Genomic DNA, 26,011 nt, shown 5'->3' with positions numbered 1-26,011 from the left:
CTATCTCTATTAGAGATGTCTATCTCTATTAGAGATGTCTATCTCTATCTCTATTAGAGATGTCTATCTCTATCTCTATTAGAGATGTCTATCTCTATCTCTATTAGAGATGTCTATCTCTATTAGAGATGTCTCTATCTCTATTAGAGATGTCTCTATCTCTATTAGAGATGTCTCTATCTCTATTAGAGATGTCTCTATCTCTATCTCTATTAGAGATATCTATATCTCTATCTCTATTAGAGATATCTCTATCTCTATTAGAGATATCTCTCTCTATTAGAGAGATCTCTATTAGAGATCTCTATCAGAGATATCTCTATCTCTATTAGAGATATCTCTATCTCTATTAGAGATATCTCTCTCTCTATTAGAGATGTCTCTACCTTTATCTATCTCTATTAGAGATGTCTCTATTAGAGATATCTCTATCTCTATTAGAGATGTCTCTATCTCTATTAGAGATGTCTCTATCTCTATTAGAGATGTCTCTATCTCTATCTCTATTAGAGATATCTATATCTCTATCTCTATTAGAGATATCTATCTCTATTAGAGATATCTCTCTCTATTAGAGATATCTCTATTAGAGATCTCTATCAGAGATATCTCTATCTCTATTAGAGATGTCTCTATCTCTATTAGAGATGTCTCTATCTCTATCTCTATCAGAGATATCTCTATCTCTATTAGAGATATCTATATCTCTATCTCTATTAGAGATATCTCTATCTCTATTAGAGATATCTATATCTCTATCTCTATCAGAGATATCTCTATCTCTATTAGAGATCTCTATCTCTATTAGAGATCTCTATCTCTATTAGAGATATCTCTATTAGAGATATCTCCATCTCTATTAGAGATATCTCTATTAGAGATATCTCTATCTCTATTAGAGAGATCTCTATTAGAGAGATGTCTCTATCTCTATTAGAGATGTCTCTATCTCTATTAGAGATCTCTCTATCTCTATTAGAGCTCTCTTTCTCTATGGTTTATCTCTATATCTCTATTAAAGATGTCTCTATCTCTATTAGAGATGTCTCTATCTCTATTAGAGATGTCTCTATCTCTATTAGAGATGTCTCTATCTCTATTAGAGATGTCTCTATCTCTAATAGAGATGTCTCTATCTCTAATAGAGATATCGATGTCTCTATCTCTAATAGAGATATCGATGTCTCTATCTCTAATAGAGATATCTATATCTCTATCTCTATCAGAGATATCTCTATTAGAGATATCTCCATCTCTATTAGAGATATCTCCATCTCTATTAGAGATATCTCTATCTCTATTAGAGATATCTCTATTAGAGATCTCTATCTCGATAAATATAGATAGATCTATCTCTATCTCGATATATTGGAGCTATCTCTATCTCTAGTAGAGATATATCTCTATTAGAGAGATGTCTCTATCTCTATTAGAGAGGTCTATATCTCTATTAGAGAGGTCTCTATCTCTATTAGAGATGTCTCTATCTCTAATAGAGATATCGATGTCTCTATCTCTAATAGAGATATCGATGTCTCTATCTCTAATAGAGATATCTATATCTCTATCTCTATTAGAGATATCTCCATCTCTATTAGAGATATCTCTATCTCTCTCTTTCTCTATTAGAGATATCTCTATTAGAGATGTCTATCTTTATTAGATATCTCTCTATCTCTATGAGATATCTCTCTATATCTATTAGAGATGTCTCTATCTCTATTAAAGATGGCTCTACCTCTATTAGAGATGTCTCTATCTCTATTAGAGATGTCTCTATCTCTAATAGAGATATCTCTGTCTATCTCTATTAGAGATATCTCTATCTCTATTAGAGATATCTCTATTAGAGATATCTCTATCTCTATTAGAGATATCTCTATCTCTATTAGAGATATCTCCATCTCTATTAGAGATATCTCAATTAGAGATATCTCCATCTCAATTAGAGATATCTCCATCTCTATTAGAGATATCTCCATCTCTATTAGAGATATCTCCATCTCTATTAGAGATATCTCTATCTCTATTAGAGATGTCTCTATCTCTATTAGAGATATCTCTCTTTCTCTATGGTTTATCTCTATATCTCTATTAAAGATGTCTCTATCTCTATTACAGATGTCTCTATCTCTATTAGAGATGTCTCTATCTCTATTAGAGATGTCTCTATCTCTAATAGAGATATCGATGTCTCTATCTCTAATAGAGATATCGATGTCTCTATCTCTAATAGAGATGTCTCTATCTCTATTAGAGATATCTATATCTCTATCTCTATTAGAGATATCTCTATCCCTCTCTTTCTCTATTAGAGATATCTCTATTAGAGATGTCTATCTTTATTAGAGATATCTCTCTATCTCTATGAGATATCTCTCTATATCTATTAGAGATGTCTCTATCTCTATTAGAGATGGCTCTACCTCTATTAGAGATGTCTCTATCTCTATTAGAGATGTCTATCTCTATTAGAGATCTCTCTATCTCTATTAGAGATGTCTCTATCTCTATTAGAGATATCTCTCTTTCTCTATGGTTTATCTCTATATCTCTATTAAAGATGTCTCTATCTCTATTAGAGATGTCTCTATCTCTATTAGAGATGTCTCTATCTCTAATAGAGATATCGATGTCTCATCTCTAATAGAGATATCGATGTCTCTATCTCTAATAGAGATGTCTCTATCTTTATCTCTATTAGAGATATCTATATCTCTATCTCTATTAGAGATATCTCTATCCCTCTCTTTCTCTATTAGAGATATCTCTATTAGAGATGTCTATCTTTATTAGAGATATCTCTCTATCTCTATGAGATATCTCTCTATATCTATTAGAGATGTCTCTATCTCTATTAGAGATGGCTCTACCTCTATTAGAGATGTCTCTATCTCTATTAGAGATCTCTCTGTCTCTATCTCTAATAGAGATCTCTCTGTCTCTATCTCTAATAGAGATATCTATATCTCTATCTCTATTAGAGATCTCTCTATCTCTATTAGAGATCTCTCTATCTCTGTTCAAGATATCTCTATCTCTATTGGAGATATCTCAATCTCTGTTAGAGATGTCTCAATCTCTGTTAGAGATGTCTCTATCTCTATTAGAGGTGTCTCTATCTCTATTAGAGATATCTCTATCTCTATTAGAGGTGTCTCTATCTCTATTAGAGATATCTCTATCTCTATTAGAGATATATCTATCTATTAGAGATGTCTCTCTATCTCTATTAGAGATATATCTATCTCTACTAGAGATATCTATCCTTCTATTAGAGATATCTCTATCTCAATGAGAGATATCTATCTCTATTAGATATATCTCTATCTCTATTAGAGATGTCTCTATCTCTATTAGAGATGTCTCTATCTCTATTAGAGATGTCTCTATCTCTATTAGAGATATCTCTATCTCTATTAGAGATGTCTCTATCTTTATTAGAGATATCTCGATCTCTATTAGAGATATCTCGATCTCTATTAGAGATATCTCTATCAGAGATATCTATATCTCTATCAGATAGAGATCTCTATTAGAGATATCTCTATCTATCTCTATTAGAGATATCTCTATCTCTCTCTATTAGAGATATCTCTATCTCTATTAGAGATATCTCTATCTCTATTAGAGATATCTCTATCTCTATTAGAGATATCTCTATCTCTATTAGAGATATCTCGATCTCTATTAGAGATATCTCTATCAGAGATATCTATATCTCTATCAGATAGAGATCTCTATTAGAGATATCTCTATCTCTCTCTATTAGAGATATCTATATCTCTATTAGAGATATCTCTATCAGAGATATCTCGATCTCTATCAGATAGAGATATCTCTATCTCTATTAGAGATATCTCGATCTCTATCTCAATAAATATAGATAGATCTATCTCTATCTCGATAAATATAGATAGATCTATATCTCTATCTCTATCTCGATAAATATAGATAGATCTATCTCTATTAGAGATCTCTTTTTACTGACTCTCCTGTCCCCCCGCTCACTCTACTTAATTCTTCTTTGGCCTCTGGTTCTGTTCCTTTATCATTTAAATCAGCCGACGTTCTCCCCATTCTAAAAAAACCTGGTCTGGATCCCTCCCTCCCTGCTCATTTCCGACCCATCTCCCTTCTCCCCTATTTAGCTAAGATCCTCGAGACCCATGTCACCTCTTGCCTCTCCTCGTATATCGAGGATAATGGCCTTCTCGCTTCCCATCAGGCGGGCTTTCGCTCAGGTCACTCAACGGAGGCAGTGGTTCTCGCGGTTCTGGATGAACTCAAGGGGAAGGCCGATTCCAACCTCCCCCAAGCCCTGATCCTTCTCGATCTGTCCGCTGCGTTTGACACGGTTGACCATTCCATTCTTCTCGCCCGTGTCAACGCAGCGGGCATTCGGGATGCGGCCCTCTCCTGGCTGGCATCCTTCCTTCGGGATAGGTACCAGGCGGTTCATCTCTCCGGTTTCTCTGCCCCCCCCCCCCCCCGTCCGGTCACCTGTGGTGTTCCCCAGGGTTCTTCTCTTTCCCCCCTTCTCTTTAATCTTTACATCTGTCCCCTTGTCACCTCTCTTCTTGAGCTGGGGGTCTCTGTGTATAACTACGCAGATGACCTCCAGCTCGTCTTTGATCTTTCCTCCTCTCCTGACTCTCTTCCTAAGTTCAGTTCCACCTTAATCTTCATTTCCGAGTGGATGAGCGCTAACCATCTTAAGCTCAACCCCGATAAGACGGAACTTGTTCTCACGGGTGGTTCATCTAACCCCTGGTCCCCAGCACACTGACCCCTTTCTTTTGGTCCCCCTCCTACACCCTCTCCCTCTGTTCGCACCCTCGGCATCAAAGTTAGTTCTGATTTAACAATGCATAGTCAGATTAGCTCTGTTGTGTCTTCCTGCTTTCTTTCCCTCCGTCTCATCTGGAAAATCTCACGCTTTTTCACCACTGATGCACTCAAAACCATAGTCCTGGCTTTAGTCATCTCTCGCCTCGACTATGGGAATGGCCTGTACGTGGGCATTCGTGCCTACGAGTCTCGACGTTTACAGGCCATTCAAAATCAAGCTGCCCGCCTTATTTTCTCCCTTCCCAAATTCTCTCACATTACTCCTGTTCTTAAATCTCTTCACTGGCTCCCTATCCGTTTCAGATCTCTTTTCAAACTAGCCTGCTTCGCTTTTCGAGCTCACTCCCGCTCTGCCCCTCCCTACATCACCTCCCTTATTTCATCCCACGTCACTAGTCGAACCCTCCGTTCTTCTTCTCTTTCTCTTCTGCACATCCCCCGTTTCCGCAAACTCAGAACTGGTGGCACTCGCCTCTCCGTTTTGGCCCCCCAGTTCTGGAACAGCCTTCCACTTCATATTCGCTCCATCCCCATTTACACCCACTTTCGAAAAGCCCTCAAAACTTTTCTTTTCATTCAGGCTTTTTCTTCATAGGTCCCTCGGATCCCTTCTGTGAGCTCTGACCAGGTCCCCAGCGCCAGGAAGCCGCTTGGCCGCAGTGCGCTTTATTAAATATTTTTTCATTCATTCATTCATTCATTCAGATATCTCTATCTCTATTAGAGATGTCTATCTCTATTAGAGATGTCTATCTCTATCTCTATTAGAGATGTCTATCTCTATCTCTATTAGAGATGTCTATCTCTATCTCTATTAGAGATGTCTATCTCTATCTCTATTAGAGATGTCTATCTCTATCTCTATTAGAGATGTCTCTATCTCTATTAGAGATGTCTCTATCTCTATCTCTATTAGAGATATCTCTATCTCTATTAGAGATATCTCTATCTCTATTAGAGATATCTCTATTAGAGATCTCTATCAGAGATATCTCTATCTCTATTAGAGATATCTCTCTCTCTATTAGAGATGTCTCTACCTTTATCTCTATCTCTATTAGAGATATCTCTCTCTCTATTAGAGATGTCTCTACCTTTATCTCTATCTCTATTAGAGATGTCTCTATCTCTATTAGAGATATCTCTATCTCTATTAGAGATATCTCTATCTCTATTAGAGATGTCTCTATCTCTATTAGAGATGTCTCTATCTCTATTAGAGACGTCTCTATCTCTATTAGAGATGTCTCTATCTCTATCTCTATTAGAGATATCTATATCTCTATCTCTATTAGAGATATCTCTATCTCTATTAGAGATATCTCTATTGGAGATCTCTATCAGAGATATCTCTATCTCTATTAGAGATCTCTATCTCTATTAGAGATATCTCTCTCTATTAGAGATGTCTCTACCTTTATCTCTATCTCTATTAGAGATGTCTCTATCTCTATTAGAGATGTCTCTATCTCTGTTAGAGATGTTACTATCTCTATTAGAGATGTCACTATCTCTATTAGAGATGTCTCTATCTCTATTAGAGATGTCTCTTTCTCTATCTCTATTAGAGATATCTTGATCTCTATCTCTATCTCGATAAATATAGATAGATCTATCTCTATCTCTATCTCGATAAATATAGATAGATCTATCTCTATCTCTATCTCGATAAATATAGATAGCTCTATCTCGATAAATATAGATCTATCTCTATTATGGTTCTCTATCTCGATAAATATAGATAGATCTATCTCTATCTCTATCTCTCTTGATAAATATAGATAGAGAGATATCTCTAATAGAGATAGAGATAGATCTATCTCTATTAGAGATGTCTCTATCTCTATTAGAGATGTCTCTATCTCTATTAGAGATGTCTCTATCTCTATTAGAGATGTCTCTATCTCTATTAGAGAGGTCTATATCTCTATTAGAGATGTCTCTATCTCTATTAGAGATGTCTCTATCTCTATTAGAGATGTCTCTATCTCTATTAGAGATGTCTCTATCTCTATTAGAGATCTCTCTCTATCTCTATTAGAGATCTCTCTCTATCTCTATTAGAGATCTCTCTCTATCTCTATTAGAGATCTCTCTATCTCTATTAGAGATGTCTCTATCTCTATTAGAGATGTCTATCTCTAATAGAGATATCTCTGTCTATCTCTATTAGAGATATCTCTATCTCCATCTCTATTAGAGATATCTCTATCTCTATTAGAGATATCTCTATCTCTATTAGAGATATCTCTATTAGAGATATCTCCATCTCTATTAGAGATATCTCTATTAGAGATATCTCTATTAGAGATATCTCCATCTCTATTAGAGATATCTCTATTAGAGATATCTCTATTAGAGATGTATCTATCTCTATTAGAGATATCTCTATCTCTATTAGAGATATCTCTATCTCTATTAGAGAGATCTCTATTAGAGATCTCTATCTCGATATATTGGAGATATCTCTATCTCTAGTAGAGATATATCTCTATTAGAGAGATGTCTCTATCTCTATTAGAGAGGTCTATATCTCTATTAGAGAGGTCTCTATCTCTATTAGAGATATGTCTCTATTAGAGATATGTCTCTATTAGAGATGTATATCTCTATTAGAGATGTCTCTATCTCTATTAGAGATGTCTCTATCTCTATTAGAGATGTCTCTATCTCTAATAGAGATATCGATCTCTCTATCTCTAATAGAGATATCGATGTCTCTATCTCTAATAGAGATATCTATATCTCTATCTCTATCAGAGATATCTCCATCTCTATTAGAGATATCTCCATCTCTATTAGAGATATCTCCATCTCTATTAGAGATATCTCTATCTCTATTAGAGATATCTCTATCTCTATCTCGATAAATATAGATAGATCTATCTCTATCTCGATATATTGGAGATATCTCTATCTCTAGTAGAGATATATCTCTATTAGAGAGATGTCTCTATCTCTATTAGAGAGGTCTATATCTCTATTAGAGAGGTCTCTATCTCTATTAGAGATATGTCTCTATTAGAGATGTCTATCTCTATTAGAGATGTCTATCTCTATTAGAGATCTCTCTATTAGAGATATCTCTCTTTCTCTATGGTTTATCTCTATATCTCTATTAAAGATGTCTCTATCTCTATTAGAGATGTCTCTATCTCTAATAGAGATATCGATGTCTCTATCTCTAATAGAGATATCTATATCTCTATCTCTATTAGAGATATCTCCATCTCTATTAGAGATATCTCTATCTCTCTCTTTCTCTATTAGAGATATCTCTATTAGAGATGTCTATCTTTATTAGAGATATCTCTCTATCTCTATGAGATATCTCTCTATATCTATTAGAGATGTCTCTATCTCTATTAGAGATGGCTCTACCTCTATTAGAGATGTCTCTATCTCTATTAGAGATGTCTCTATCTCTATTAGAGATGTCTCTATCTCTAATAGAGATATCGATGTCTCTATCTCTAATAGAGATGTCTCTATCTCTATCTCTATTAGAGATATCTATATCTCTATCTCTATTAGAGATGTCTATCTTTATTAGAGATATCTCTATTAGAGATATCTCCATCTCTATTAGAGATATCTCTATTAGAGATATCTCCATCTCTATCTCTATTAGAGATATCTCTATCTCTATTAGAGATATCTCTATTAGAGATATCTCCATCTCTATTAGAGATATCTCTATTAGAGATATCTCTATCTCTATTAGAGATATCTCTCTTTCTCTATGGTTTATCTCTATATCTCTATTACAGATGTCTCTATCTCTATTACAGATGTCTCTATCTCTATTAGAGATGTCTCTATCTCTAATAGAGATATCGATGTCTCTATCTCTAATAGAGATGTCTCTATCTCTATCTCTATTAGAGATATCTATATCTCTATCTCTATTAGAGATGTCTATCTTTATTAGAGATATCTCTCTATCTCTATCTCTATGAGATATCTCTCTATATCTATTAGAGATGTCTCTATCTCTATTAGAGATGGCTCTACCTCTATTAGAGATGGCTCTATCTCTATTAGAGATGTCTCTATCTCTAATAGAGATCTCTCTGTCTCTATCTCTAATAGAGATCTCTCTGTCTCTATCTCTAATAGAGATATCTATATCTCTATCTCTATTAGAGATCTCTCTATCTCTGTTCAAGATATCTCTATCTCTATTAGAGATATCTCAATCTCTGTTAGAGATGTCTCTATCTCTATTAGAGGTGTCTCTATCTCTATTAGAGATATCTCTATCTCTATTAGAGGTGTCTCTATCTCTATTAGAGATATCTCTATCTCTATTAGAGATATATCTATCTATTAGAGATGTCTCTCTATCTCTATTAGAGATATCACTATCTCTGAGAGATATCTCTATTAGAGATATCTCTATCTCTATTAGAGATCTCTATCTCTATTAGAGAGGTCTCTATCTCTATTAGAGATGTCTCTATCTCTATTAGAGATGTCTCTATTAGAGATATCTCTATCTCTATTAGAGATGTCTCTATCTCTATCTCTATTAGAGATGTCTCTATCTCTATTAGAGATATCTATATCTCTATCTCTATTAGAGATATCTATATCTCTATCTCTATTAGAGATATCTATATCTCTATCTCTATTAGAGATATCTCTATCTCTATTAGAGATATCTCTCTCTCTATTAGAGATGTCTCTACCTTTATCTCTATCTCTATTAGAGATGTCTCTATCTCTATTAGAGATATCTCTATCTCTATTAGAGATATCTCTATCTCTATTAGAGATGTCTCTATCTCTATTAGAGATGTCTCTATCTCTATTAGAGATGTCTCTATCTCTATCTCTATTAGAGATATCTATATCTCTATCTCTATTAGAGATATCTATATCTCTATCTCTATTAGAGATATCTCTATCTCTATTAGAGATATCTCTATCTCTATTAGAGTTATCTCTATTGGAGATCTCTATCAGAGATATCTCTATCTCTATTAGAGATATCTCTCTCTATTAGAGATGTCTCTACCTTTATCTCTATCTCTATTAGAGATGTCTCTATCTCTATTAGAGATGTCTCTATCTCCATTAGAGATATCTCTATCTCTATTAGAGATATCTCTATCTCTATTAGAGATGTCTCTATCTCTATTAGAGATGTCTCTATCTCTATTAGAGATGTCTCTATCTCTATCTCTATTAGAGATATCTATATCTCTATCTCTATTAGAGATATCTCTATCTCTATTAGAGATATCTCTATCTCTATTAGAGATATCTCTATTAGAGATCTCTATCAGAGATATCTCTATCTCTATTAGAGATATCTCTCTCTCTATTAGAGATGTCTCTACCTTTATCTCTATCTCTATTAGAGATGTCTCTATCTCTATTAGAGATGTCTCTATCTCTATTAGAGATGTTACTATCTCTATTAGAGATGTTACTATCTCTATTAGAGATGTCACTATCTCTATTAGAGATGTCTCTATCTCTATTAGAGATATCTCTATTAGAGATCTCTATCAGAGATATCTCTATCTCTATTAGAGATATCTCTCTCTCTATTAGAGATGTCTCTACCTTTATCTCTATCTCTATTAGAGATGTCTCTATCTCTATTAGAGATGTCTCTATCTCTATTAGAGATGTTACTATCTCTATTAGAGATGTTACTATCTCTATTAGAGATGTCACTATCTCTATTAGAGATGTCTCTATCTCTATTAGAGATGTCTCTTTCTCTATTAGAGATGTCTCTTTCTCTATTAGAGATGTCTCTTTCTCTATCTCTATCTCGATAAATATAGATAGATCTATCTCTATCTCTATCTCGATAAATATAGATAGATCTATCTCTATCTCTATCTCGATAAATATAGATCTATCTCTATTAGGGTTCTCTATCTCGATAAATATAGATAGATCTATCTCTATCTCTATCTCTCTTGATAAATATAGATAGAGAGATATCTCTAATAGAGATAGAGATAGATCTATCTCTATTAGAGATGTCTATCTCTATTAGAGATGTCTCTATCTCTATTAGAGATGTCTCTATCTCTATTAGAGATCTCTCTCTATCTCTATTAGAGATCTCTCTCTATCTCTATTAGAGATCTCTCTATCTCTATTAGAGATGTCTCTATCTCTATTAGAGATGTCTCTATCTCTATTAGAGATGTCTCTATCTCTATTAGAGATGTCTATCTCTAATAGAGATATCTTTGTCTATCTCTATTAGAGATATCTCTATCTCTATCTCTATTAGAGATATCTCTATTAGAGATATCTCTATTAGAGATATCTCTATTAGAGATATCTCTATTAGAGATATCTCCATCTCTATTAGAGATATCTCTATTAGAGATATCTCTATCTCTATTAGAGATATCTCTATCTCTATTAGAGAGATCTCTATTAGAGATCTCTATCTCTATCTCGATATATTGGAGATATCTCTATCTCTAGTAGAGATATATCTCTATTAGAGAGATGTCTCTATCTCTATTAGAGAGGTCTATATCTCTATTAGAGAGGTCTCTATCTCTATTAGAGATATGTCTCTATTAGAGATGTCTATCTCTATTAGAGATGTCTCTATCTCTATTAGAGATGTCTCTATCTCTATTAGAGATGTCTCTATCTCTATTAGAGATCTCTCTTTCTCTATGGTTTATCTCTATATCTCTATTAAAGATGTCTCTATCTCTATTACAGATGTCTCTATCTCTATTAGAGATGTCTCTATCTCTATTAGAGATGTCTCTATCTCTAATAGAGATATCGATGTCTCTATCTCTAATAGAGATATCTATATCTCTATCTCTATTAGAGATATCTCCATCTCTATTAGAGATATCTCTATCTCTCTCTTTCTCTATTAGAGATATCTCTATTAGAGATGTCTATCTTTATTAGATATCTCTCTATCTCTATGAGATATCTCTCTATATCTATTAGAGATGTCTCTATCTCTATTAGAGATGGCTCTACCTCTATTAGAGATGTCTCTATCTCTATTAGAGATGTCTATCTCTAATAGAGATATCTCTGTCTATCTCTATTAGAGATATCTCTATCTCTATTAGAGATATCTCTATTAGAGATATCTCTATCTCTATTAGAGATATCTCTATCTCTATTAGAGATATCTCCATCTCTATTAGAGATATCTCAATTAGAGATATCTCCATCTCTATTAGAGATATCTCTATCTCTATTAGAGATATCTCCATCTCTATTAGAGATATCTCTATCTCTATTAGAGATGTCTCTATCTCTATTAGAGATATCTCTCTTTCTCTATGGTTTATCTCTATATCTCTATTAAAGATGTCTCTATCTCTATTACAGATGTCTCTATCTCTATTAGAGATGTCTCTATCTCTATTAGAGATGTCTCTATCTCTAATAGAGATATCGATGTCTCATCTCTAATAGAGATATCGATGTCTCTATCTCTATTAGAGATATCTCCATCTCTATTAGAGATATCTCCATCTCTATTAGAGATATCTCCATCTCTATTAGAGATATCTCTATCTCTATTAGAGATATCTCTATCTCTATCTCGATAAATATAGATAGATCTATCTCTATCTCGATATATTGGAGATATCTCTATCTCTAGTAGAGATATATCTCTATTAGAGAGATGTCTCTATCTCTATTAGAGAGGTCTATATCTCTATTAGAGAGGTCTCTATCTCTATTAGAGATATGTCTCTATTAGAGATGTCTATCTCTATTAGAGATGTCTATCTCTATTAGAGATCTCTCTATTAGAGATATCTCTCTTTCTCTATGGTTTATCTCTATATCTCTATTAAAGATGTCTCTATCTCTATTAGAGATGTCTCTATCTCTAATAGAGATATCGATGTCTCTATCTCTAATAGAGATATCTATATCTCTATCTCTATTAGAGATATCTCCATCTCTATTAGAGATATCTCTATCTCTCTCTTTCTCTATTAGAGATATCTCTATTAGAGATGTCTATCTTTATTAGAGATATCTCTCTATCTCTATGAGATATCTCTCTATATCTATTAGAGATGTCTTTATCTCTATTAGAGATGGCTCTACCTCTATTAGAGATGTCTCTATCTCTATTAGAGATGTCTCTATCTCTATTAGAGATGTCTCTATCTCTAATAGAGATATCGATGTCTCTATCTCTAATAGAGATGTCTCTATCTCTATCTCTATTAGAGATATCTATATCTCTATCTCTATTAGAGATGTCTATCTTTATTAGAGATATCTCTATTAGAGATATCTCCATCTCTATTAGAGATATCTCTATTAGAGATATCTCCATCTCTATCTCTATTAGAGATATCTCTATCTCTATTAGAGATATCTCTATTAGAGATATCTCCATCTCTATTAGAGATATCTCTATTAGAGATATCTCTATCTCTATTAGAGATATCTCTCTTTCTCTATGGTTTATCTCTATATCTCTATTACAGATGTCTCTATCTCTATTACAGATGTCTCTATCTCTATTAGAGATGTCTCTATCTCTATTAGAGATGTCTCTATCTCTAATAGAGATATCGATGTCTCTATCTCTAATAGAGATGTCTCTATCTCTATCTCTATTAGAGATATCTATATCTCTATCTCTATTAGAGATGTCTATCTTTATTAGAGATATCTCTCTATCTCTATCTCTATGAGATATCTCTCTATATCTATTAGAGATGTCTCTATCTCTATTAGAGATGGCTCTACCTCTATTAGAGATGGCTCTATCTCTATTAGAGATGTCTCTATCTCTAATAGAGATCTCTCTGTCTCTATCTCTAATAGAGATCTCTCTGTCTCTATCTCTAATAGAGATATCTATATCTCTATCTCTATTAGAGATCTCTCTATCTCTGTTCAAGATATCTCTATCTCTATTAGAGATATCTCAATCTCTGTTAGAGATGTCTCTATCTCTATTAGAGGTGTCTCTATCTCTATTAGAGATATCTCTATCTCTATTAGAGGTGTCTCTATCTCTATTAGAGATATCTCTATCTCTATTAGAGATATATCTATCTATTAGAGATGTCTCTCTATCTCTATTAGAGATATCTCTATCTCCGAGAGATATCTCTATTAGAGATATCTCTATCTCTATTAGAGATCTCTATCTCTATTAGAGAGGTCTCTATCTCTATTAGAGATGTCTCTATCTCTATTAGAGATGTCTCTATTAGAGATATCTCTATCTCTATTAGAGATGTCTCTATCTCTATCTCTATTAGAGATGTCTCTATCTCTATCTCTATTAGAGATATCTATATCTCTATCTCTATTAGAGATATCTATATCTCTATCTCTATTAGAGATATCTATATCTCTATCTCTATTAGAGATATCTCTATTAGAGATCTCTATCAGAGATATCTCTATCTCTATTAGAGATATCTCTATCTCTATTAGAGATATCTCTCTCTCTATTAGAGATGTCTCTACCTTTATCTCTATCTCTATTAGAGATGTCTCTATCTCTATTAGAGATATCTCTATCTCTATTAGAGATATCTCTATCTCTATTAGAGATATCTCTATCTCTATTAGAGATGTCTCTATCTCTATTAGAGATGTCTCTATCTCTATTAGAGATGTCTCTATCTCTATCTCTATTAGAGATATCTATATCTCTATCTCTATTAGAGATATCTATATCTCTATCTCTATTAGAGATATCTCTATCTCTATTAGAGATATCTCTATCTCTATTAGAGTTATCTCTATTGGAGATCTCTATCAGAGATATCTCTATCTCTATTAGAGATATCTCTCTCTATTAGAGATGTCTCTACCTTTATCTCTATCTCTATTAGAGATGTCTCTATCTCTATTAGAGATGTCTCTATCTCTATTAGAGATATCTCTATCTCTATTAGAGATGTCTCTATCTCTATTAGAGATGTCTCTATCTCTATCTCTATTAGAGATATCTATATCTCTATCTCTATTAGAGATATCTCTATCTCTATTAGAGATATCTCTATCTCTATTAGAGATATCTCTATTAGAGATCTCTATCAGAGATATCTCTATCTCTATTAGAGATATCTCTCTCTCTATTAGAGATGTCTCTATCTCTATTAGAGATGTCTCTATCTCTATTAGAGATGTTACTATCTCTATTAGAGATGTTACTATCTCTATTAGAGATGTCACTATCTCTATTAGAGATGTCTCTATCTCTATTAGAGATATCTCTATTAGAGATCTCTATCAGAGATATCTCTATCTCTATTAGAGATATCTCTCTCTCTATTAGAGATGTCTCTACCTTTATCTCTATCTCTATTAGAGATGTCTCTATCTCTATTAGAGATGTCTCTATCTCTATTAGAGATGTTACTATCTCTATTAGAGATGTTACTATCTCTATTAGAGATGTCACTATCTCTATTAGAGATGTCTCTATCTCTATTAGAGATGTCTCTTTCTCTATTAGAGATGTCTCTTTCTCTATTAGAGATGTCTCTTTCTCTATCTCTATCTCGATAAATATAGATAGATCTATCTCTATCTCTATCTCGATAAATATAGATAGATCTATCTCTATCTCTATCTCGATAAATATAGATCTATCTCTATTAGGGTTCTCTATCTCGATAAATATAGATAGATCTATCTCTATCTCTATCTCTCTTGATAAATATAGATAGAGAGATATCTCTAATAGAGATAGAGATAGATCTATCTCTATTAGAGATGTCTCTATCTCTATTAGAGATGTCTCTATCTCTATTAGAGATGTCTCTATCTCTATTAGAGATCTCTCTCTATCTCTATTAGAGATCTCTCTCTATCTCTATTAGAGATCTCTCTATCTCTATTAGAGATGTCTCTATCTCTATTAGAGATGTCTCTATCTCTATTAGAGATGTCTCTATCTCTATTAGAGATGTCTCTATCTCTATTAGAGATGTCTATCTCTAATAGAGATATCTTTGTCTATCTCTATTAGAGATATCTCTATCTCTATCTCTATTAGAGATATCTCTATTAGAGATATCTCTATTAGAGATATCTCTATTAGAGATATCTCCATCTCTATTAGAGATATCTCTATTAGAGATATCTCTATCTCTATTAGAGATATCTCTATCTCTATTAGAGAGATCTCTATTAGAGATCTCTATCTCTATCTCGATATATTGGAGATATCTCTATCTCTAGTAGAGATATATCTCTATTAGAGAGATGTCTCTATCTCTATTAGAGAGGTCTATATCTCTATTAGAGAGGTCTCTATCTCTATTAGAGATATGTCTCTATTAGAGATGTCTATCTCTATTAGAGATGTCTCCATCTCTATTAGAGATGTCTCTATCTCTATTAGAGATGTCTCTATCTCTATTAGAGATATCTCTCTTTCTCTATGGTTTATCTCTATATCTCTATTAAAGATGTCTCTATCTCTATTAGAGATGTCTCTATCTCTATTAGAGATGTCTCTATCTCTATTAGAGATGTCTCTATCTCTATTAGAGATGTCTCTATCTCTATTAGAGATGTCTCTATCTCTATTAGAGATGTCTCTATCTCTATTAGAGATGTCTATCTCTAATAGAGATATCTTTGTCTATCTCTATTAGAGATATCTCTATCTCTATCTCTATTAGAGATATCTCTATTAGAGATGTCTCTATCTCTATTAGAGATGTCTATCTCTAATAGAGATATCTTTGTCTATCTCTATTAGAGATATCTCTATCTCTATCTCTATTAGAGATATCTCTATTAGAGATATCTCTATTAGAGATATCTCTATTAGAGATATCTCCATCTCTATTAGAGATATCTCTATCTCTCTCTTTCTCTATTAGAGATATCTCTATTAGAGATGTCTATCTTTATTAGATATCTCTCTATCTCTATGAGATATCTCTCTATATCTATTAGAGATGTCTCTATCTCTATTAGAGATGGCTCTACCTCTATTAGAGATGTCTCTATCTCTATTAGAGATGTCTCTATCTCTAATAGAGATATCTCTGTCTATCTCTATTAGAGATATCTCTATCTCTATTAGAGATATCTCTATTAGAGATATCTCTATCTCTATTAGAGATATCTCTATCTCTATTAGAGATATCTCCATCTCTATTAGAGATATCTCAATTAGAGATATCTCCATCTCTATTAGAGATATCTCTATCTCTATTAGAGATATCTCCATCTCTATTAGAGATATCTCTATCTCTATTAGAGATGTCTCTATCTCTATTAGAGATATCTCTCTTTCTCTATGGTTTATCTCTATATCTCTATTAAAGATGTCTCTATCTCTATTACAGATGTCTCTATCTCTATTAGAGATGTCTCTATCTCTATTAGAGATGTCTCTATCTCTAATAGAGATATCGATGTCTCATCTCTAATAGAGATATCGATGTCTCTATCTCTAATAGAGATATCTATATCTCTATCTCTATTAGAGATATCTCCATCTCTATTAGAGATATCTCTATCTCTCTCTTTCTCTATTAGAGATATCTCTATTAGAGATGTCTATCTTTATTAGATATCTCTCTATCTCTATGAGATATCTCTCTATATCTATTAGAGATGTCTCTATCTCTATTAGAGATGGCTCTACCTCTATTAGAGATGTCTCTATCTCTATTAGAGATGTCTCTATCTCTAATAGAGATATCTCTGTCTATCTCTATTAGAGATATCTCTATCTCTATTAGAGATATCTCTATTAGAGATATCTCTATCTCTATTAGAGATATCTCTATCTCTATTAGAGATATCTCTATCTCTATTAGAGATATCTCAATTAGAGATATCTCCATCTCTATTAGAGATATCTCTATTAGAGATATCTCCATCTCTATTAGAGATATCTCTATCTCTATTAGAGATGTCTCTATCTCTATTAGAGATATCTCTCTTTCTCTATGGTTTATCTCTATATCTCTATTAAAGATGTCTCTATCTCTATTAGAGATGTCTCTATCTCTAATAGAGATATCGATGTCTCATCTCTAATAGAGATATCGATGTCTCTATCTCTAATAGAGATGTCTCTATCTTTATCTCTATTAGAGATATCTATATCTCTATCTCTATTAGAGATATCTCTATCTCTCTCTTTCTCTATTAGAGATATCTCTATTAGAGATGTCTATCTTTATTAGAGATCTCTCTATCTCTATGAGATATCTCTCTATATCTATTAGAGATGTCTCTATCTCTATTAGAGATGGCTCTACCTCTATTAGAGATGTCTCTATCTCTATTAGAGATCTCTCTGTCTCTATCTCTAATAGAGATCTCTCTGTCTCTATCTCTAATAGAGATCTCTCTGTCTCTATCTCTAATAGAGATATCTATATCTCTATCTCTATTAGAGATCTCTCTATCTCTGTTCAAGATATCTCTATCTCTATTGGAGATATCTCAATCTCTGTTAGAGATGTCTCTATCTCTATTAGAGGTGTCTCTATCTCTATTAGAGATATCTCTATCTCTATTAGAGGTGTCTCTATCTCTATTAGAGATATCTCTATCTCTATTAGAGATATATCTATCTATTAGAGATGTCTCTCTATCTCTATTAGAGATATCTCTATCTCTATTAGAGATATCTATCCTTCTATTAGAGATATCTCTATCTCTATGAGAGATATCTATCTCTATTAGATATATCTCTATCTCTATTAGAGATGTCTCTATCTCTATTAGAGATGTCTCTATCTCTATTAGAGATGTCTCTATCTCTATTAGAGATGTCTCTATCTTTATTAGAGATATCTCGATCTCTATTAGAGATATCTCGATCTCTATTAGAGATATCTCTATCAGATATATCTATATCTCTATCAGATAGAGATCTCTATTAGAGATATCTCTATCTATCTCTATTAGAGATATCTCTATCTCTCTCTATTAGAGATATCTCTATCTCTATTAGAGATATCTGTATCTCTATTAGAGATATCTGTATCTCTATTAGAGATATCTCTATCTCTATTAGAGATATCTCTATCTCTATTAGAGATATCTCGATCTCTATTAGAGATATCTCTATCAGAGATATCTATATCTCTATCAGATAGAGATCTCTATTAGAGATATCTCTATCTATCTCTATTAGAGATATCTCTATCTCTCTCTATTAGAGATATCTATATCTCTATTAGAGATATCTCTATCAGAGATATCTCGATCTCTATCAGATAGATATCTCTATCTCTATTAGAGATATCTCGATCTCTATCTCAATAAATATAGATAGATCTATCTCTATCTCGCTAAATATAGATAGATCTATATCTCTATCTCTATCTCGATAAATATAGATAGATCTATCTCTATTAGAGATCTCTTTTTACTGACTCTCCTGTCCCCCCGCTCACTCTACCTAATTCTTCTTTGGCCTCTGGTTCTGTTCCTTTATCATTTAAATCAGCCGTCGTTCTCCCCATTCTAAAAAAACCTGGTCTGGATCCCTCCCTCCCTGCTCATTTCCGACCCATCTCCCTTCTCCCCTATTTAGCTAAGATCCTCGAGACCCATGTCACCTCTTGCCTCTCCTCGTATATCGAGGATAATGGCCTTCTCGCTTCCCATCAGGCGGGCTTTCGCTCAGGTCACTCAACGGAGGCAGTGGTTCTCGCGGTTCTGGATGAACTCAAGGGGAAGGCCGATTCCAACCTCCCCCAAGCCCTGATCCTTCTCGATCTGTCCGCTGCGTTTGACACGGTTGACCATTCCATTCTTCTCGCCCGTGTCAACGCTGCGGGCATTCGGGGTGCGGCCCTCTCCTGGCTGGCATCCTTCCTTCGGGATAGGTACCAGGCGGTTCATCTCTCCGGTTTCTCTGCCCCCCCCCCCCGTCCGGTCACCTGTGGTGTTCCCCAGGGTTCTTCTCTTTCCCCCCTTCTCTTTAATCTTTACATCTGTCCCCTTGTCACCTCTCTTCTTGAGCTGGGGGTCTCTGTGTATAACTACGCAGATGACCTCCAGCTCGTCTTTGATCTTTCCTCCTCTCCTGACTCTCTTCCTAAGTTCAGTTCCACCTTAATCTTCATTTGCGAGTGGATGAGCGCTAACCATCTTAAGCTCAACCCCGATAAGACGGAACTTGTTCTCACGGGTGGTTCATCTAACCCCTGGTCCCCAGCACACTGACCCCTTTCTTTTGGTCCCCCTCCTACACCCTCTCCCTCTGTTCGCACCCTCGGCATCAAAGTTAGTTCTGACTTAACAATGCATAGTCAGATTAGCTCTGTTGTGTCTTCCTGCTTTCTTTCCCTCCGTCTCATCTGGAAAATCTCACGCTTTTTCACCACTGATGCACTCAAAAGCATAGTCCTGGCTTTAGTCATCTCTCGCCTCGACTATGGGAATGGCCTGTACGTGGGCATTCCTGCCTACGAGTCTCGACGTTTACAGGCCATTCAAAATCAAGCTGCCCGCCTTATTTTCTCCCTTCCCAAATTCTCTCACATTACTCCTGTTCTTAAATCTCTTCACTGGCTCCCTATCCGTTTCAGATCTCTTTTCAAACTAGCCTGCTTCGCTTTTCGAGCTCACTCCCGCTCTGCCCGTCCCTACATCACCTCCCTTATTTCATCCCACGTCACTAGTCGAACCCTCCGTTCTTCTTCTCTTTCTCTTCTGCACATCCCCCGTTTCCGCAAACTCAGAACTGGTGGCACTCGCCTCTCCGTTTTGGCCCCCCAGTTCTGGAACAGCCTTCCACTTCATATTCGCTCCATCCCCATTTACACCCACTTTCGAAAAGCCCTCAAAACTTTTCTTTTCATTCAGGCTTTTTCTTCATAGGTCCCTCGGATCCCTTCTGTGAGCTCTGACCAGGTCCCCAGCGCCAGGAAGCCGCTTGGCCGCAGTGCGCTTTATTAAATATTTTTTCATTCATTCATTCATTCATTCAGATATCTCTATCTCTATTAGAGATGTCTATCTCTATTAGAGATGTCTATCTCTATCTCTATTAGAGATGTCTATCTCTATCTCTATTAGAGATGTCTATCTCTATCTCTATTAGAGATGTCTATCTCTATCTCTATTAGAGATGTCTATCTCTATCTCTATTAGAGATGTCTCTATCTCTATTAGAGATGTCTCTATCTCCATCTCTATTAGAGATATCTCTATCTCTATTAGAGATATCTCTATCTCTATTAGAGATATCTCTATCTCTATTAGAGATATCTCTATTAGAGATCTCTATCAGAGATATCTCTATCTCTATTAGAGATATCTCTATCTCTATTAGAGATATCTCTCTCTCTATTAGAGATGTCTCTACCTTTATCTCTATCTCTATTAGAGATGTCTCTATCTCTATTAGAGATGTCTCTATCTCTATCTCTATTAGAGATATCTATATCTCTATCTCTATTAGAGATATCTCTATCTCTATTAGAGATATCTCTATCTCTATTAGAGATATCTCTATTGGAGATCTCTATCAGAGATATCTCTATCTCTATTAGAGATCTCTATCTCTATTAGAGATATCTCTCTCTATTAGAGATGTCTCTACCTTTATCTCTTTCTCTATTAGAGATGTCTCTATCTCTATTAGAGATGTCTCTATCTCTGTTAGAGATGTAACTATCTCTATTAGAGATGTCACTATCTCTATTAGAGATGTCTCTATCTCTATTAGAGATGTCTCTTTCTCTATCTCTATTAGAGATATCTTGATCTCTATCTCTATCTCGATAAATATAGATAGATCTATCTCTATCTCTATCTCGATAAATATAGATAGATCTATCTCTATCTCTATCTCGATAAATATAGATAGCTCTATCTCGATAAATATAGATCTATCTCTATTATGGTTCTCTATCTCGATAAATATAGATAGATCTATCTCTATCTCTATCTCTCTTGATAAATATAGATAGAGAGATATCTCTAATAGAGATAGAGATAGATCTATCTCTATTAGAGATGTCTCTATCTCTATTAGAGATGTCTCTATCTCTATTAGAGATGTCTCTATCTCTATTAGAGATCTGTCTCTATCTCTATTAGAGATCTCTCTCTATCTCTATTAGAGATCTCTCTCTATCTCTATTAGAGATCTCTCTCTATCTCTATTAGAGATCTCTCTATCTCTATTAGAGATGTCTCTATCTCTATTAGAGATGTCTATCTCTAATAGAGATATCTCTGTCTATCTCTATTAGAGATATCTCTATCTCTATTAGAGATATCTCTATCTCTATTAGAGATATCTCTATTAGAGATATCTCCATCTCTATTAGAGATATCTCTATTAGAGATATCTCTATTAGAGATGTATCTATCTCTATTAGAGATATCTCTATCTCTATTAGAGATATCTCTATCTCTATTCTATCTCTATCTCTATCTCGATATATTGGAGATATCTCTATCTCTAGTAGAGATATATCTCTATTAGAGAGATGTCTCTATCTCTATTAGAGAGGTCTATATCTCTATTAGAGAGGTCTCTATCTCTATTAGAGATATGTCTCTATTAGAGATGTCTATCTCTATTAGAGATGTCTCTATCTCTATTAGAGATGTCTCTATCTCTATTAGAGCTGTCTCTATCTCTATTAGAGATCTCTCTTTCTCTATGGTTTATCTCTATATCTCTATTAAAGATGTCTCTATCTCTATTACAGATGTCTCTATCTCTATTAGAGATGTCTCTATCTCTATTAGAGATGTCTCTATCTCTATTAGAGATGTCTCTATCTCTAATAGAGATATCGATCTCTCTATCTCTAATAGAGATATCGATGTCTCTATCTCTAATAGAGATATCTATATCTCTATCTCTATCAGAGATATCTCCATCTCTATTAGAGATATCTCCATCTCTATTAGAGATATCTCTATCTCTATTAGAGATATCTCTATTAGAGATCTCTATCTCTATCTCGATAAATATAGATAGATCTATCTCTATCTCGATATATTGGAGATATCTCTATCTCTAGTAGAGATATATCTCTATTAGAGAGATGTCTCTATCTCTATTAGAGAGGTCTATATCTCTATTAGAGAGGTCTATCTCTATTAGAGATATGTCTCTATTAGAGATGTCTATCTCTATTAGAGATGTCTATCTCTATTAGAGATCTCTCTATTAGAGATATCTCTCTTTCTCTATGGTTTATCTCTATATCTCTATTAAAGATGTCTCTATCTCTATTAGAGATGTCTCTATCTCTATTAGAGATGTCTCTATCTCTATTAGAGATGTCTCTATCTCTAATAGAGATATCGATGTCTCTATCTCTAATAGAGATATCGATGTCTCTATCTCTAATAGAGATATCTATATCTCTATCTCTATTAGAGATATCTCCATCTCTATTAGAGATATCTCTATCTCTCTCTTTCTCTATTAGAGATATCTCTATTAGAGATGTCTATCTTTATTAGAGATATCTCTCTATCTCTATGAGATATCTCTCTATATCTATTAGAGATGTCTCTATCTCTATTAGAGATGGCTCTACCTCTATTAGAGATGTCTCTATCTCTATTAGAGATGTCTCTATCTCTAATAGAGATATCTCTGTCTATCTCTATTAGAGATATCTCTATCTCTATCTCTATTAGAGATATCTCTATCTCTATCTCTATTAGAGATATCTCTATCTCTATTAGAGATATCTCTATTAGAGATATCTCCATCTCTATTAGAGATATCTCTATTAGAGATATCTCTATGTCTATTAGAGATATCTCTCTTTCTCTATGGTTTTCTCTATATCTCTATTAAAGATGTCTCTATCTCTATTACAGATGTCTCTATCTCTATTAGAGATGTCTCTATCTCTATTAGAGATGTCTCTATCTCTAATAGAGATATCGATGTCTCTATCTCTAATAGAGATGTCTCTATCTCTATCTCTATTAGAGATATCTATATCTCTATCTCTATTAGAGATGTCTATCTTTATTAGAGATATCTCTCTATCTCTATGAGATATCTCTCTATATCTATTAGAGATGTCTCTATCTCTATTAGAGATGGCTCTACCTCTATTAGAGATGGCTCTATCTCTATTAGAGATGTCTCTATCTCTAATAGAGATCTCTCTGTCTCTATCTCTAATAGAGATCTCTCTGTCTCTATCTCTAATAGAGATATCTATATCTCTATCTCTATTAGAGATCTCTCTATCTCTGTTCAAGATATCTCTATCTCTATTAGAGATATCTCAATCTCTGTTAGAGATGTCTCTATCTCTATTAGAGGTGTCTCTATCTCTATTAGAGATATCTCTATCTCTATTAGAGGTGTCTCTATCTCTATTAGAGATATCTCTATCTCTATTAGAGATATATCTATCTATTAGAGATGTCTCTCTATCTCTATTAGAGATATCACTATCTCTGAGAGATATCTCTATTAGAGATATCTCTATCTCTATTAGAGATCTCTATCTCTATTAGAGATGTCTCTATCTCTATTAGAGATGTCTCTATCTCTATTAGAGATGTCTCTATTAGAGATATCTCTATCTCTATTAGAGATGTCTCTATCTCTATCTCTATTAGAGATGTCTCTATCTCTATTAGAGATATCTATATCTCTATCTCTATTAGAGATATCTATATCTCTATCTCTATTAGAGATATCTCTATCTCTATTAGAGATATCTCTATCTCTATTAGAGATATCTCTATCTCTATTAGAGATATCTCTATCTCTATTAGAGATATCTCTATTAGAGATCTCTATCAGAGATATCTCTATCTCTATTAGAGATATCTCTCTCTCTATTAGAGATGTCTCTACCTTTATCTCTATCTCTATTAGAGATGTCTCTATCTCTATTAGAGATATCTCTATCTCTATTAGAGATATCTCTATCTCTATTAGAGTTATCTCTATTGGAGATCTCTATCAGAGATATCTCTATCTCTATTAGAGATATCTCTCTCTATTAGAGATGTCTCTACCTTTATCTCTATCTCTATTAGAGATGTCTCTATCTCTATTAGAGATGTCTCTATCTCTATTAGAGATATCTCTATCTCTATTAGAGATATCTCTATCTCTATTAGAGATATCTCTATCTCTATTAGAGATATCTCTATCTCTATTAGAGATGTCTCTATCTCTATTAGAGATGTCTCTATCTCTATTAGAGATGTCTCTATCTCTATTAGAGATGTCTCTATCTCTATCTCTATTAGAGATATCTATATCTCTATCTCTATTAGAGATATCTCTATCTCTATTAGAGATATCTCTATTAGAGATCTCTATCAGAGATATCTCTATCTCTATTAGAGATATCTCTATCTCTATTAGAGATGTCTCTATCTCTATTAGAGATATCTCTCTTTCTCTATGGTTTATCTCTATATCTGTATTAAAGATGTCTCTATCTCTATTACAGATGTCTCTATCTCTATTAGAGATGTCTCTATCTCTATTAGAGATGTCTCTATCTCTAATAGAGATATCGATGTCTCTATCTCTAATAGAGATGTCTCTATCTCTATCTCTATTAGAGATATCTATATCTCTATCTCTATTAGAGATATCTCTATCCCTCTCTTTCTCTATTAGAGATATCTCTATTAGAGATGTCTATCTTTATTAGAGATATCTCTCTATCTCTATGAGATATCTCTCTATATCTATTAGAGATGTCTCTATCTCTATTAGAGATGGCTCTACCTCTATTAGAGATGTCTCTATCTCTATTAGAGATGTCTATCTCTATTAGAGATCTCTCTATCTCTATTAGAGATGTCTCTATCTCTATTAGAGATATCTCTCTTTCTCTATGGTTTATCTCTATATCTCTATTAAAGATGTCTTTATCTCTATTACAGATGTCTCTATCTCTATTAGAGATGTCTCTATCTCTATTAGAGATGTCTCTATCTCTAATAGAGATATCGATGTCTCATCTCTAATAGAGATATCGATGTCTCTATCTCTAATAGAGATGTCTCTATCTTTATCTCTATTAGAGATATCTATATCTCTATCTCTATTAGAGATATCTCTATCTCTCTCTTTCTCTATTAGAGATATCTCTATTAGAGATGTCTATCTTTATTAGAGATCTCTCTATCTCTATGAGATATCTCTCTATATCTATTAGAGATGTCTCTATCTCTATTAGAGATGGCTCTACCTCTATTAGAG

General features: G+C 33.8%; 1 protein-coding gene across 1 annotated transcript in view; it reads left to right on the top strand.

Moving 5' to 3' along the window:
• Positions 1-26,011, top strand: part of LOC146866925 (lysine-specific demethylase 5B-like) — a 717,572-nt gene that overhangs the window by 30,059 nt on the left and 661,502 nt on the right. The window lies entirely within an intron of this gene.

This window comes from Triturus cristatus, chromosome 1_2 (genome assembly GCF_964204655.1).
Source record: "Triturus cristatus chromosome 1_2, aTriCri1.1, whole genome shotgun sequence".
Taxonomy (NCBI): Eukaryota; Metazoa; Chordata; class Amphibia; order Caudata; family Salamandridae; genus Triturus; species Triturus cristatus.
The sequence above is the reverse complement of the archived record's forward strand: the minus strand, read 5'-3'. Positions and strand labels throughout refer to the sequence as shown.